The 16,870-nt window shown below is 33.0% G+C and overlaps 1 protein-coding gene across 1 annotated transcript in view; it reads right to left on the bottom strand.

Moving 5' to 3' along the window:
• Positions 1 to 16,870, bottom strand: part of NKAIN2 (sodium/potassium transporting ATPase interacting 2) — a 1,366,633-nt gene that overhangs the window by 1,344,065 nt on the left and 5,698 nt on the right. The gene's annotated exons all lie outside the window — the stretch shown is intronic.

The following is a 16,870-nucleotide window of genomic DNA, read 5'->3' as shown; positions in this document are numbered from 1 at the left end:
GAATTTTAAAATGTTATTCTGAGAGTAGATCAACAGATTGACAAAATACCCATGACACACAAAAAGTTAAGAATCTCTATGTTTAAATCATCTCTTTCAACTATGGGAATAGATACATGGCTTTGGTAATAGTAAGTGGTCTAAAAGAAGGGGAAAATAAATCATCCTGAGAAGGATGTTCACTACTAAAATATCATAGTGTATCTGGACTATGCCATGACAAAGTCTATGGTCATCAAAGCCCAGGACAGAAGAGAGTTGGCACAGGTTACTACCAGCCTGCTGACTTTTCATGGGCTTCAGTCCATATCTCTTTTATAATAGCATCCATAAAAACTAAAATTCTCACGTAATAGAATGAGAAATTTTGAACAGGCTAAAAAGCTACTACTGGGCTACAATGGCAGAAGTAGAAAATCACCACTGCTGTAAAGGCATGAACAAATTGGACATGGTTCATTATGTAGAAAATGGTAAGTTTAACATTATGTAATTATAATAACCAATCTTGGATAGAAAGAAAAACTGGGGGAAAAAACACATGTCTATAATCTTTCAAAGTAGAGGTGGATTGGAAGAGGATGAGATGCTGTGGGTATAAAATGTTGCCTGTAGTCTATGTAACTATCTGATATGGTAGACAGATTGGTTGATTTTGTCAAACTTTTTTAATTGATAATTTTGTTGTTGTTGTTAAAAGAGAAGGTTTTCTGGAAGGATTGTAGAAGACTATATTGGGAAATGAATGTGATTTTAAAACAAAATACATCAACAGAAGTTAAAAGAGAAAAAGGTGATTCCACAACTTAAATATGTGGTTTATTGAAACCAATTCTTCCAACATTGCCAAGTCATGAGATATCTTGTGAGAGATGGAGATATGAAGAAAGGCAGTATGACTCATGATAATGATCTACAGTGACACTAGATATATTGGTCTCTATAATAAATTCCTTATGAGAGAACAATTAAACCAAAATAGACGCCTAAACTCATTAAATGTCCAATAGAATGTCTACAAGAATTCCAGAAGATCTGTTAGAGGGGCTATTGGAGCAACAGAACCATCAGTGATATCCCTTGATTCATGTGCAAGTATTTTACCAATACAACTCTTTGTTTTCCACCTCTTGTATCTTCTTGGGTCTCTCTCCCCAGTTTGTCTTTCCTTTCTTTCCTTTTGCCCCATTATTTTAAGGAACTCAACTCTTTTATTAAATTGGTCTGGTGACAGTTTAGACTGAGAAGAAATTCTAATGGATAATTCAATTCTATCGTCTGAAAATAATCTTAATTTTAGAGATGGGGCTCATTGTTAAATATATATATATATATTACCCATTTATGGATGCTATTTTTAGATATTTTGTCCATCTTATATTAGACATTTTCTCCAAATTTCTGTACATGTAATTTAATTCTGCATTATTTACAATCTTTTCCTCTTTAGGAAATTGGTCTATAAATTTAATTCAACAAACATTATAGACTTGGAACACACAAGTTACACATACCGAATGGGGAGATAAAGACAAAACCAAAAAGTAGTACTTGCTTCAGGAGATTTTTTTACTGGGGGAATGGGGATGTATAACATATACAAAAAGAAATAACAAAATCACTTGTTGTTACTTCTTTTTGTGTATGTTGTACATCCCCGTTGTACATTCCCTGTTGAAAGAAGAGGTGATAACTAGTGAGAATAACAAAAGTACTGAGTTGTATTTTGAAGCAATCCAGAGATGCAGTGAGAAGAAAGTATTTCTGATAAGCAGGGATATATAGGATATGTCTCAAATGTAGAGATTTGATTTGGCAAACACCCTGTTGGAGATGGAACAGAAAGACTAGTATGTCCTAGTGTCTAGGGAGTGCTGCTGAAATTCAGAGTGCATATGCATGAAGGGGTAGTATTTTGGAGTTTAATCCATTAATAAAATTCTGCTGCCCAATTCCTAAAAGTCCCTAAGAACAGGGAGTGGATTTCTCATAGAAATAGAGAACCCTTCCAAATTATTAATGACCAATTTTTACAATGTTGATTAAAGGATGAAAAGATTTCAAGCTAGGTCCATTAGTTAAATGGTATAGCAATATCTCCAGATTCCTCAGTCTCAGTACCAGGTTTTGATCAGTAGTTTTGAAAGATTAAATTGTCAGTGCTTAGCTGAAAGCTTAGATCAAAAAAAGCAGATTCTATATCTATTTCTGACTGACTTTGGAATCTTAGGATGGGCGATAGGATAACTGAAAGTACAAGTAGGCTTTTGTTCTTGTTTTTTTTTTCCATATAGCAGAAACCTAAGTCTTATCTATGCTGGTGACACTTTCTCCAATGACCTCTTATTTTTCTCCTTTACCCTCTTTTTTATATTAGTTCAATGCTTTAAGGATAGTTTCTATGCCATTATCTTTTCAGTTTCTTTAGCTTCTGGGCAGGACTGAAACTACAGTTTGAATTAGGCAAACTAATTTACTAAGAAAGCTTTTTCTTGCAGGCATTTCAGGGAGCAACTGTTAACTGGGCAAATACAAAAACGAGCAATTATCAGTAAATTCAAGGAAGCTAAGAAACCCTTTTATTTTTACCAGACAGGTTATGGAGGCTCCCCCTACCCAATTACCCAGATAATGGCCTCAATTCTGCTTCACCTTGCCTGAATAAACACACAGTCCCCTTTACACTTTAAATAAAGATTTTCCTATTTAAACATATCAGGCTCCAACCAAAAAACCTTGCTTATCACAATATATGCTTACCTAAAATGTTTTAGGCCAAAACACCTGTTAATTCATTCTTAAGCCAGTAACCAGAGCCCAGGGCCCTGTAACAGAATAAACTCTAGGTTTAGTAGAAGAAGTATATCACTTAAGTAAATATTCAGAAATCCTTATTTGTTGCTGTTGTTTGTCTTTATTCTGAAATGGGTCTTTGAGTTCAAGAGGGTAATGTCTCCATTTGTAAGTGAATTGTATTTCAGTGAGATTAAGACTGTTCAAAGTCTTCAGTCTTACTGTCCCCTCCAGAATTATTGGAATCCAGTGGAAAGCACATATCAGAATGACTGGCACTGGCCCTGGATGCAGTGGAAAACCCTGGCCTTTTTAAGCTAAGATTTTCTCAATTAATTTGAGGCGACACCCATTCAGTAATTAAAGGATAGGTGAGAATTGAGGTAAAAGATGGTCTAGCTTGCTTTCACAAAAATTATCCATTTGGGAGGGGAAGATGGAGTTTGACATATTTGTAAAGAATGTAGATGTATCATAGGAACCATCTAATCAAATCCTACATCTTCATTATACAGATGAAGAAACTGAGACCACAAAAGGTAAGTCATGCAATTATAATTAGATTTTATTGTGACAATATAAAAAAGAGACTACAGGTAAAGGGGGGATTATACTGGAAAAAGAGGAAAATGGAGGTAAAATGAGGAAAATTACATTTCATGAGGAGGCAAAAAAGACCTATTATAATTGAGGGAAAGAAGGAAGGGGGATGAATATTGTATGAATCTTATTCTCATTAGATTTTGCTCACAGAGAGAATATCAGACATATTTGGCTTCACAGAGAAACTTGTCTCACTCTATAGGGAACTGGGAGAGGAAAGGGGAAAGAAGAGGAGGAAGCTAATAGAAGAGAAAACAGAAGTAGTAGGGGAAAGGTATAAGAAAGGGGAGGGGCTGCAAAGGGGGATGGCTATTTGAGGCAGGTGGTGGAAAGAAGCAAAATACTGGGGAGGAAGGAAAGGGGGAAAGGAAAGAGAAAAGCATAACTTGGGGTAACTAAGATGGTGGGAAATACAGTTAGTAATTTTAACTGTGAATGTGAATGGGATGAACTCTCCCATAAAATGAAAGGAGATAGCAGATGGGATTAAAAGCCAGAATCCTACAATATGTTGTTTACAAGAAACACATTTAAATCAAATTGATACACATAGAGTAAAGGTAAAAAGCTAGAGCAGAATATATTCTACTTCAAGTGAAGTAAAAAAAGCAGGGACAGTGATCCTGATCTCAGATTAAGCAAAAGCAAAAAATAGATCTAATTACAAGAGATAAGGAAGGAAACTATATCTTGTTAAAGGATACCATAAATAATGAAGTAATATCAATACTAAGCATATATGCATCAAGTGGTATAGCACCTAAATTCCTAGAGGAAAAGTTAAGAGCTGAAGAAGAAATAGACTATACTAGTAGGGGATCTCAAGGTGGCTCTCTCAGAATCAGATAAATTGAAGTACAAATAAATAAGAAAGAAGTTAAGGAGGTAAGTGGAATTTTAGAAAAATTATGTATGATGAATTTTGGAGAAAATTGAAATGGAGACAGTAAAGAGTATACTTTTTTCTTGGAGGTTCATGGAACCTATGCAAAAATTCACCAAATATCAGGGCATGAAAACCTCAAAATCAAATGCAGAAAGGCAGAAATGGTAAATGCATCTTTTTAAGATCATGATGCAATAAGAATCACATGTGATTAAAAAAAACAGGAAAAAATAGACCAAAAATTAATTGGAAACTAAAAAATCTGATCCTAATGAATAAGTGGGTGAAACAAATCATAGATACAACCAATAATTTCATTAAAGAGAATGACGATAATGAAACAACATACCAAAATTAATGGGATGTAGCCAAAGCAGTTCTTAGGGGAAGTTTAATATCTCTAGATGCTTACTTGCATAAAATAGAGAAAGAGAAGATCAGTGAATTGAGCATGCAACTAAAACTAGGAAAAAAAAATTAAAAGTCCCCAAGTAAGTGCAAATTCAAAATTCTGAAAATAAAAGGGGAAATTAATAAAAGTGGAAGTAAAAAAAAACTTGAACTAATAAACAAAACTAAGAGATGATTTATGAAAACAAACAGCAACAAAATAGATAAACCTTTAGTTAATTTGATCAGAAAAAAGAAAGAAGAAAATCAAATTGTTAGTATCAAAAATGAAAACAATGAACTTTCCACCAATGAAGATGAAATTGGAACAATAATTACCAACTATTTGAACAACTGTATGGCAATAAATATGATAATCTAAGTGAAATGGAAATTTAGAAAAATATAGATTGCCCAGATTAACAGAAAAGGAAACAAGTTACTTAAATCGTCTCATTTTAGAAAAATAAATTGAACAAGCTATTAATCAACTGCCTAAGAAAAATTCTCCAGGACTAAAAGGATTTACATGTGAATTCTATCAAATATTTAAAGAACAATTAAGGAAAAGTGATTCAACCATTCCAGCAATGCTTTTACTGGGTTTGTATCCCAAAGAGATCTTAAAGGAGGGAAAGGAATCCCCATATGCAAAAAGGTTTGTGGCCCTTTTTGTAGTGGCAAGATGCTGGAAACTGAGTGGATGCCAATCAGAGAATGGCTGAACAAGTTATGGTATATGAATGTTATGGAATATTATTGTTTTACAAGAAATGAACAGCAGGATGATTTCAAAGATGCCTGAACAGACTTACATATGCTGATGCTAAGTGAAATGAGCAGAATCAGGAGATCATTATACACAGCAAAATTATGCCATGATTAATTCTGATGGACATGGTTCTTGTCAAGGATGAGGTGATTCAGATCAATACCAATGGTCTTGAGATGAAGAAAGTCATCTGCAACCAGAGAGAAGATCGTGGGAATTGAATGTAGACCATAATATGTTGTTTTCACTCTTTGTTATTGTTTGCTTGTATTTTCTTTTCTTGCTCATTTTCTTCCCTTTTTGATTTAATTTTTTTTGTGCAGCATATTGTGGAAATATGTAGAGAGGAATTACTTGCCAACAGAGGAAGGGAAAACATTAGAATACAAGCTTTTGTAGGATGAATGTTGAAAATTATCCATGTATATATTTTGAAAATAAAAAGGTATACTTTTTTTTTAAAGAAGTGTCACTTGTCCAAAAGTACACAGATAATGAGCAGCACATCCAAGCTTAGAATCTTTCTGTGCTACTGTGAAGTGAGGGTGGTAGAGTTAAAATGAATGGAAACATTGTTTAACCCAAAAATTAGGGGGCATTGGTGGGGATTGGGGTGGTGAAGAACTCACAATAGGTACCTTTAACTACAAGGAGAGCTGTTCTATGTCATGGGAATACAAGTTATTTCTCTGGTCCTGAAATTAAAAACAGTAGGTAGAAGTTACAGGTTTAGGCTTGATTTAAGGCTAAACTGACTAGCAATTAGAGCTATCTAAAATTGACATGGACTGCTTCAGCGAGGAGTGATGAGTAGACATCTTCAAAGAGAATCTTTATAACTCCTCATTGCATATATCATAGAAAGGATTCTTATACAGAAATAGGTTAAATGAGATGTTCCCTCACCATTCCTTCAAACAGATTCTGGGATTCTGTGAAATCTTAGCCCAGTACTCTTGCCACTAAATCCAACTCCTTCAGGCTACTAAATGACAGCTAGCCTTCAGCAATATACTTTTCAATTGAATAAAGTAATTTTGATCTTCTGCTTCACAAACAAGAGAACTATCATCACCTAATCCAAAAGGGCAAATATTTCCAGCTGCAGGTGACATACTCTGGGGAAGACCAAGGAAGAAAAGACTCCTTCCCTCGCCTCAAACACAATCAAAAGTTCCACAGGAAAGTATTTCCAACTGTTATGAATGGCAACCAGAGGGAAATTGCAGCAGTCACCAATTATGCTGGAAAATGGGCTTCCCTCTTTTCCAATCACCAATTAGTAAAATTCAGGACAATAGAATCTGGAAGTACATTAGAATATGAGAGAGAGAACTCTCTCCATTACTTTGCAGGTTGGAGGAAAGAAGACAACATACTCTCCAGTCAAGAAAAAGAGGTAAGTTGGGTTACAGGATTAATTTTTAAAGATTATATTTTATTTTCAGCTACCTCCCAAATCAATTGCATTTAACTGATATTCATACATAATATCAGTGTGAATATACTTATTGAATATGGCCCCAAAAAGGGAGAAGGAGAAGAAACAAAATAAAATAAAACAATCAAACCAAAAAATCTATGAACTGACTGTTCATCATAACTGCCTCCAAAATGAACTGCAACTTCAAGAAAAGAAGCATATGTATTTTTTGCTTTAAATCATCTCTTGTTTAATTCATTTAAAATGTCACCTCCATGATTGTCCGATATTTAGAATCCTTTGCTAAAAGTCAATGCTATCAATTGAAATTCAGCAGGGATGACAACTAGCCAGAAACTCCTCTCCAGATTTTGTTTTCACACTGGCAACTCCAAAAGCAATCAGAGATATGTCTCTTGCCTGCAATCAACCCAAGACACCTCTCTCAATCTAGATAACCAAATGATAGTCATTTGTGAATAAGTAAAAGTCAAATAGATATGAATATTTTAGCATGGAACATTTTATATTTGCCTAGTCCTATGATTTTATTGGGATAATAGCAACCTCTAATAAGAAAATTTCTTGTGTCATTGTAGATTTACAACCCTTTGGCAACATATTGTTTGTGAGAATTGCTTGGGGGCACCAAGATATTAATTGACTTGCCAGGCATATTGACATGGCCAGTATAGGTCATCTGGACATGAAACTTCCTCACTTTGAAGCATACTTAACTATCAACTATGTCATGTTTGCTGCCTCTCATGATCAAAACAAATCCAACAAAAAATCTGGTGTTATTGAAGGTACCTAAACATGTAAGAAAACTTTAGGGGCATCTTTGACTCTTCCTTCTCCCTCACCCATCAAATCTAATCATATGCCAAATTTTATGCATTCTAAGGCCAATTTCTTTAGCATTATATCCTCTGTACTCCTATCATAACCCCTTGGGTTTGAGTTCATATACTTATAATTACTTGCCTAGATGATTTTAAGGGCTTCCTAATGTTATGCCACAATTTCCTTTGATTGTTCTACCTCAGTTTCCCTTAATTGTTCTACCTCAATTTCCCTTAATTGTTCTGCCTGGTTGCAACATCCCGACTCCTAACCATTAATGCTGCTATAACTTAGGGCTAGCCACCCTAAGGTTATAAACTGTGAATGTTTAATCAAGATAAAGAGAAAGACCTTCTATCTTGACTCCAGACCTTCCCATCTTATCTGAATGTGCTGTGCTCACTCTGCCTCCCCAATCCTGTCATTGTTCTTCCCAATCACTAAACCCTATAAAGAATCTCTGGAACCCCATATTCAATGTTGGATACTTGGAGACGAGAATCCAATCCAGTCACTTAATCAAACTCTCCAATAAATTAATTATTATAACTCTCTAATCTCTATCCTGCTTCATTTTTTCTGGCATTACACTATCTGATCTTGCTTCCAAACTCTTGAAAGAGCTCCAGTTCATCCTTCACATCGTATCATCCCAAACCATCTTCTTAATGCACTCCTGATATCATTTCCTTATTCAAAAAATCTATGGGCTCTCATCTGAAAACCCAATTAATGCACTGAATTCACTTACAACCTTTTTTTCCAGCTTCTCTCACACAATATCCCATCCCTTTATAAAATTCTCTGTGTAACAGTCAACTAGACCACTTTATCATTCACATCCTGACCTCATATACATCTTTCACTCATATCAGACTTTACATGGAATATTCTCCTTCCCCACTTCTTGTCTCTACTTTATGAAGTCTGAACTAATCGGGTAGACATGAATTCCCTCCCTTCAGATTATTCATAACACTTTGTAAAAACTCCTTTTAACTTATCACATTCTACCTTGCATTCAATTACATGTGCATATCTTACTCTTCCATGTAAATGATAAATTCTTTTAAGGGCAGGCCTATATTTAATTCTATCTATTTCTTAATCCCAATAGCTACTAGATTGATTTGCACAATGTAGTACTTACTTAATTCATCTCTGCTGAATTGAATAAGAAAAAAAAATGCAAAGGTATGAAATCAAGCTGACATGAAAATACTTTTATGAAGTCATTAACTGTCAAAATGGATAGAGTACTGGACTACAGAGAGAAAGACCTGAGTTCAAATGTAGTTTAAGACATTTAAGACACCCTGGAAAACTCACTTAAAAACTGTTTGCTTCAGGAATCTTATCTGTAAAATGGGGATAATAAGAGAACCTATCTTCCAGGGTTATGGTGCATTTAAAATGATAGAATATTTTAAAGCATTTGGCAAAACTTAAAAGCATTATATAAGATAGCTAGTATTTATATAGAGTTTTAATAGCTTTGTATATAATGCTACATAAATGCTATTATAGCAAAACAGCATTTTAAAAACCATTTTCACAAAAATCTTTTTTGCATGTAACAAGTAAACAAATTTACTGAATATTTTGGGAAATGTTCATTGAAATTAAATGTTAAATAAGATCCACATATAAATATAAAACATAGCTTACTTGTTCACAGAATACTTTATTATTTTGATAATCAATTATTCTCACATAAAGGTGAAAGAAAACAACTTCTATGACATAAATTAGATAAGTACATTTTCTTTTCTTCCTTCCTTGCTCTCTCTCTCTGTCTCTCTCTCTCTGTCTCTCTGGGTTTCTTTCTTTCTTTCTTTCTTTCCTTTCTTTCTTTCTTTCTTTCTTTCTTTCTTTCTTTCTTTCTTTCTTTCTTTCTTTTCTTCCTTCCTTCCTTCCTTCCTTCCTTCCTTCCTTCCTTCCTTCCTTCCTTCCTTCCTTCCTTCCTTCCTTCCTTCCTTCCTTCCTTCCTTCCTTTCTTTCTTTCTTTCTTTCTTTCTTTCTTTCTTTCTTTCTTTCTTTCTTTCTTTCTTTCTTTTATTTCCTGGCAATAATTTGCCAAGGGTCACACAGCTAGGAAGTTAAGTGTCTGAGGTCAGAGTTCAACTCAGGTCCTCCTGACTTTAGGGTTGGTGCTCTATCAACTGTGTCACCAAGCTGCCTGAAGGACTTAAATTAGATAAAATTTGAGATTTTCTCATATGTTCATTACAACTAATGCTTTCCTAGTGGATAAGCTATAAGAGAAGAAAAATACTGAATTTAAGAGGGAAAATTAGTCTTTTAGTAAAAGGACTCTCTCATTTCTCAATATACTTTCTATATGAGTGTATATATATGTGTACACATATATACATAAAAACCAAATTACTAAATATATATATTAATATAATATAAAGCTAGAGGAGATATAGAGACATAGAGACAGAGAATTAGAAACAGAGACAGCATGTTGAAATGTGAAAGGAATATATATTGGAAGGAAATAAAACATTTGCAGGAAATCCAGTTGGCAAAATACAATACATCATCAAACATCTCAAAGCCACTCAAGAGAAAAAGGTTGATAACAACATTATTTATTCCTTTTGAGATTAACAGAGCATATTTCAAATATTTCTTTTTATTAGGAAGAAAAAATATTTTAAACCACTTTTATGGAAATTATTTCTATTAAAAGCACTTGTCTTAATGATTATTTAAGACAAAAACTATATTTATTACAGAAAGATATTCTGGTCAACTGTACACAGTTAACCCCATGTGTCTAATTATACTGAATGTATATATATACATATATATTATATTATTCAATTATTATATTAGAATTATTACTTACAAGTATATCAATTAATAAGTATTATATTATATCATAAATTATTATTTTGTTATAATTATTATAGCAATGCATTAATACTGAGTATATCACAATAAAGAAAAAATGTTACAAGTTAACAATAAAAAGAATAAAAAGACTTGTTTAGGAGAAGGAAGAAGACATTGCATTAGATGATGCAAATTTAGATTCAAAATTTCTAATTTTCAAAAATCTTCAGACAATACAAATTAACATATTAATTTTATTAATATTAGATTCACAAATTGCTTAAGGGAATAACATTTGATTGAAAATTGTGCCTTCATTATATGTAAGAACATAGCTTATTTCATACTTTGAAATTTTGGTCATAAATAACAACAACAACAGTAATCTATAGCTACAAAGCACTTTTTCAGTACATGCAAAACAATTTCATTAGAGCAACTATAATAAAGGTATTATAATCTTTTTTTTTTTTTTTTACACAAGAGGAAATTGAGATTTGGAGAGGTTAAATTACTTGACCAAGATCACTGTAATATATGTGTGTGTGTGTGTGTGTGTGTGTATGTTCTATTTGAAACATGTAGCTATACATACATTAAACCTTATTCTTTCACTTTTTTTCTTATAGCATAAAAAAAAAAGATCAAAGCCAATCCAAAGCTCAAGAAACAAACAAAAAAAAATTGTTATTAGAGACTATTATTATTCATAGTTTTTAACATATGTTCAGTTTTGGGTACAAATAGTTTATTATTACTACTAACAACAATGTACTGTAATCTTATTAGATATCTCATATTTAAAAGAAGAAACTGAGGATTTTAGAAACTAAGTGTTTTGGCCATGCTTACAAAATCCATTAAGTATTAGATTGGGGATTTAAAACCAGGTCTTGTGATTCCAAGAGTTTTTTCTACTATATCAGCCTATTCTCTTTTTAACTTCAATAAAGACAAAACTCATGTAGAATCTGAAGCTAAGGCTAAGCACAACCCAAAGATCACATCATTGTTATACATCCCTTTATGATCCAGTCAAAGCTCATAAACTTAATTGTCCCTGCCTGTGCCAACAGTTTTAAAAATGCTTGTCTGAGAATGTCGAGAAAGTGAATGTATAGAGGTGGCACTCTACATCCTTAGTTGTCAGTTAAACCACACAACTTCTTTCTTCCTTCCTTCCTCCCTTTCTCCTTCCTTCCCTTCTTCTCTCCCTCCTTCCCTCTCTCTTTGCTTTCCTTTCTCCTTCCTTCCTTCCTTCCTTCCTTCCTTCCTTCCTTCCTTCCTCCTTCCTTCCTTCCTTCCTCCTTCCTTCCTTCCTTCCTTCCTTCCTTCCTTCCTTCCTTCCTTCCTTCCTTCCTTCCTTCCTTCCTTCCTTTCCTCCCTCCTTCCCTCCCGCCTTCCTTCCTTCCTTCCTTCTTTCTTCCTTCTTTCCTTCCTTCCTTCTTCTTTTCCTTCCTTCTTCTTGACTTTTATGCTTTCCCTTCTTTTCCTTCTATCTGTCCATACAGATACCTGTCCATACAGGTATCATCTCCTTATCTACAGGTTTTCTGACCAAAGCAATATCATTTTTGATCCTTGAAAGCTCAAAAGACATCTTTGGATTTATGGACTAGATTTCTTTTTTAAGGACCATGCCTTAAACCCAAATCATTCTAATTCTCTATTGTTGGCCAACAATAAGTTCCAAACCAAGTCCCAAATTTTATCACTGTTTGAGTTCTGATTGGTTCAGGGTAAATGTAAATAGTACTTGTTTCTGTTTTGGCCAGAAAGCCTGAGCGTCTTCCTCTCCCAGAATGATTTTTTTTTTGAACTAGGTAAAACATTAGTTCTTCACTACCTCATTTCTTACCTAATCTTAATCACTGAATGGGCATTATCTCAAGTCAAATTGAGCCTGGTAAAAGACCTTGGCTTTAAAAGTCTAAAATCTCCCACTGCATCCAGGGCCATCTCCAGTTTTCCTGAGCTATATTTTGCTATTGGACCAGAATGATCTGGAGAAGAAAATGAAGCTGCTGATTTTGCAGAGGCCACACTTACTTAAAATCCAATTCACTTACATGTCATGGCATCACCTCTCTGATATCATTCAACAAGGAAGGACAAACAACAACAATGGGTTGGAACAAACTAATATTAAATCTTTAAAAGAAAATAATTGTTTAAACAACTGTTATGCAAGCATAAAAGTCAAGATAATTGACAAGCAACTCATTTATACATAGTATTTTAAGAATAATAGAGCACTTTTTTTCAAAAGAGATGTATGGTGTAATTATTATCTCTGTTTTAGAGATAAAGAAATTAGGGATTTGAGGGGCTAAAGAACTTGGTCATAATCACATAGCTGGCGAAGTATCCTGGCTGTAAGTTGAATTTCATCTTCTGACTAAAAAGAATGTGAGCAATGTGTAGTTAATATCCATATGGTGCTTTCAAGCTTCAAAGAATTTTCCATGGCCTTCACAAAAACCCTATGATCTAAGTGCTATGATTATCCCCATTTTATAGGTAAGGAAACTGAGGCTGAGAGGTGTCAAGTGATTTGCCCACAGGCTTATAGTTATAGAATATCTGATACAGGATTTATATTGGGATCTTTTTGAACAAGAATTAAATATGCTATCCACCACTACTTCACCTAGCTTCCTCAGTTTTTCAGTTCACTATGCTATCTCAAGTTTGTTTTTTTGTTAGCCCAATCTTTAAACAAAAATAATGGGTACATTTGAGGGTTTCTTTTTCTATTTGTTGAATATTTTGTCTTTCATTTAACATCCATAGCACTATATAAAATGGTTGTTGCATTTTATGCAAATGGTAAAATGAAAAAAAAAATCATATATATAGGAAAAAAATGTCAGGAAAAGTATGTTTAGAGAAACATCTTTGCTTTATTTAGATGAATAAGTTGCAAATATGCCAAAACTTGCCTAAATAATATGCCATAGTTTTTATATGTTTTCAAGGAATTTAATTTGAAAGTCTTATTTTCAAAGTAGCAGTTAAATGCCACACAATTAAGAACACTGCATTATATCAGCAGAGACACCAAGGAAATATTGCATAATTATAATAAATCTGTGTTGTTGTTTTCCAGTCTGTCCACATAGTCATGGCCTACTTCTTCTACAAACGTGTGTATCACTAGAAGTGCTTAGTAATTGTGCAGTAGATGGCAACTGATGATTCTTAATTAAGTTTCAAATGTGCTTCCTCACACAGCTGCACACACATGTGCACAGAGCTAATCGTTAGTTGCACCTGCTCCAACTTAGGAATATTTCACAGTGCACATGGCAAGAATGACATTTTCAAGTGTTAATTTGTTGAATGTAAATCAATATATTTTTTCAATATTTTATGGCACATGCTTCTTGACAATTGCCACTTATAAACACTAAATTTTAAATGTAAAAGTTAGCTGGTTTGAGTTGCTGACCTAAAATAGTAGTGACTTTTTAGATATGAAAGACAAAAAAAAAAACAAACCTAAAAATACTCCTTTGTCCTATTATCTCTATCCCAGCCCACACATAATCAATAAATGAAGTATTTTTCAAAATGCATATTAGAAAACAGTTTCCTTCTAATCAGACACTGAGTATTTTAGTCAACTTTTTCTCTGAAAAAACCCTAAAAACAAAATTGAAAAGAAAAAAAATGGTTTCTACTGGCAAGTCCACTACAACAAATGCAATTGTGATTTTGGACTTTTATCTGAAATCTTTAGTTATAGAGCATTAAGAGCAGAAATGATAAAAAGAAATTACCTTTTTTAAGATTATGAGCTTAAACTCTTCATTCTGCAAATGCAGCAAACCTGGCTCCAAAGATCACATCTGTTTCCTTAAGAATCACCCAAAAATCTGAAGTTAGACCAGCCACACAGCTGCAGAGATTTTAATTTGTGATGAAGGAGAACATTTCCTTTTACTTGAAATGAAAGTTTTTCACAATCTCTCTGGAATGGATTTCCTAATACCAACTACATTCCTTTTTTGGTGGCAGAGGAGAACATGATGGTGGCAATTATCAAATATTGTTGATCACCAAACAATAAACATATAACTTAATTAAGAGTGAAGTTAAGGAATCATGACATAAACATTTATTTTTTTTTATCAAAATAATTATCTTCATCCAACTGGATCAGGTTGATATATACTTCTATGTGAAAACAAAATCTTATTTCTTCTTCAAGAAGAGCAAATGAACTAAATGTACTTTTTCTCAAGTTCAAATAATGTACAAATTATGAAGCTTTCAGAAGATTTGGAGTTTTGATTCTCTAAAATTCCGTGAAATGAAAAGACAAACTAGACAACTCTTGTTGCTAAGAATTTGCCAAAAGCCATATGACAAGAAAACATATTAAACAACTTAGGAGTAAATCAACAAACCTGCATGAACTTTGCTGTCAATCAAAAGTACACAGGGATAATATTAATTCTGCAAACTTAGTTATCATATTCCCTTTTCTTAATTTAACATTGTAGAGTATCAAAAGTAATCTACAAAAACAAAAAAACATATAAATTTTATCATTTTATTAACCTATATGCTTCTGTCACTTTTAAAATATTTTAAATAAATGTATCTATCAAAAGTTTGTAATATTCTTACAACCAATATGATCAAGAATTAGATACATTTGGGGCCTTTTAAAATGTGTGATTATCTCACCCTATCAGACCAATTGGCTTTTCTTCATCCTTTGTTTTTGTTCTGCATCTGCATTAACATGGCTGCTAATTATATTAGTCTGGTGGTACATAAAGTCTAGATGGGAAACTCACATGATTTTAAGTGAAAGTATCCTTTGACACACAAATACATTTTTGATGCAACTGACCACTCTTACTTTAAAATGCCCAGTAGCTTGTTATGAAAGTAAGTTGTGATTTCTATTTTCTTTTTCACTAACAATATGACAGCTCAGTCATCCATGCACATACAAATACACACACAAAGAAGCTTTTAGTCCTGTATTTCTATGTATATTTAATTCAACCTTTTAAAAATGTACTCTATAATCAATTTGAAAGTTTGAGATTTCTTTTTATTCAGGATATTACATATACTGTTAACAATTATATATAGCTTACTTCCATCAGAGTCCTACTAAGTTAAATGTTTCAAAGTTAAATCACCATTAAACAAAATTCTGCATAAATGTTCCTACCACCCACTCATTCTCACAGTTCCATGCTATTTTTTTTTACACAATGAGTTGGCAAATGTGTTGCTTTTCTTAACAATCCCTCTAAATGAGAATGTTTGAAGATTCTTCTTATCTTCTACCACTTGTATACAATTTAGATTGTTCAGACACTCTTTTGCACAAATGATGTAAACTTTCTCATTTTTTTGTCTCTTTCAGTGAGAATAGGAAATATTTTATCTAAAACTCTGATAAAACCCAGGTTCAAAAAATATGCTTAAATGTTGCTCAAAAAAAGGTTACACTATTACATTTTTTACATATCATTCTTCTCACTTGTTTTAAGAACCAATTATAAAAAATGAGTAATTACCAAATCAAAACATTCTCAACATATATCACCAACTTATATGGAAGATGAATTTACTCAGGCAGGTGATGACAAATAAACTACAACAACCCAGAGCATTTATACAAAAAAAAATTCAGCCAAACATAAGAATGAAAAATGTGGATATGGTGACAATTGATATAGAATAAAGTACATTTAAGATATTTTGGTGTCAGTTCTACTAGTAAATTATTTCCTGTCTGGACAGCTTAGTTGATTTAGCTCTCAGATTTGTTTCCTTCCTGGATTTTCTTTAGCACCTACCTTCATGAAACAACTATTGAGAATGCTGATAGCTTCTCATAACAAGTTATGCTTTCCAACCAAAGATATTTGTCAGATTAGAAAAAAAAATCAAACAGTATATGCTAACTTGCTGCTTCTTTTCAACAACAAATTAACTATTTAAAGACTTTATTATTTATCTAAATCCCTTCTCTTTCAAGTCTCCCCCCTCTACATATGTATATTAGAGAACTGGAACTCAAACATGTGACATTTTCCATTGTTGGGTACTTGGCTCCGTACAATTGCATAAGATTCCTCACAAAGTCCATAATCCAACATCCTATGTGGACAGAAAACTAACTAATTAGGAACCCTTACTTAGACAATATAATACTTTCTCCCAAAATGCTTTTTAGCAGGGCCAAATTTAGAATGCTACTATTTAAAAATAGTATATGGCAAATGTTTTTATTGAGTTCCTCTGGTCTTTTAAGAATTTCTTAATTTCTGGCATGCATACT

This window comes from Antechinus flavipes, chromosome 4 (genome assembly GCF_016432865.1).
Source record: "Antechinus flavipes isolate AdamAnt ecotype Samford, QLD, Australia chromosome 4, AdamAnt_v2, whole genome shotgun sequence".
Taxonomy (NCBI): Eukaryota; Metazoa; Chordata; class Mammalia; order Dasyuromorphia; family Dasyuridae; genus Antechinus; species Antechinus flavipes.
The sequence above is the reverse complement of the archived record's forward strand: the minus strand, read 5'-3'. Positions and strand labels throughout refer to the sequence as shown.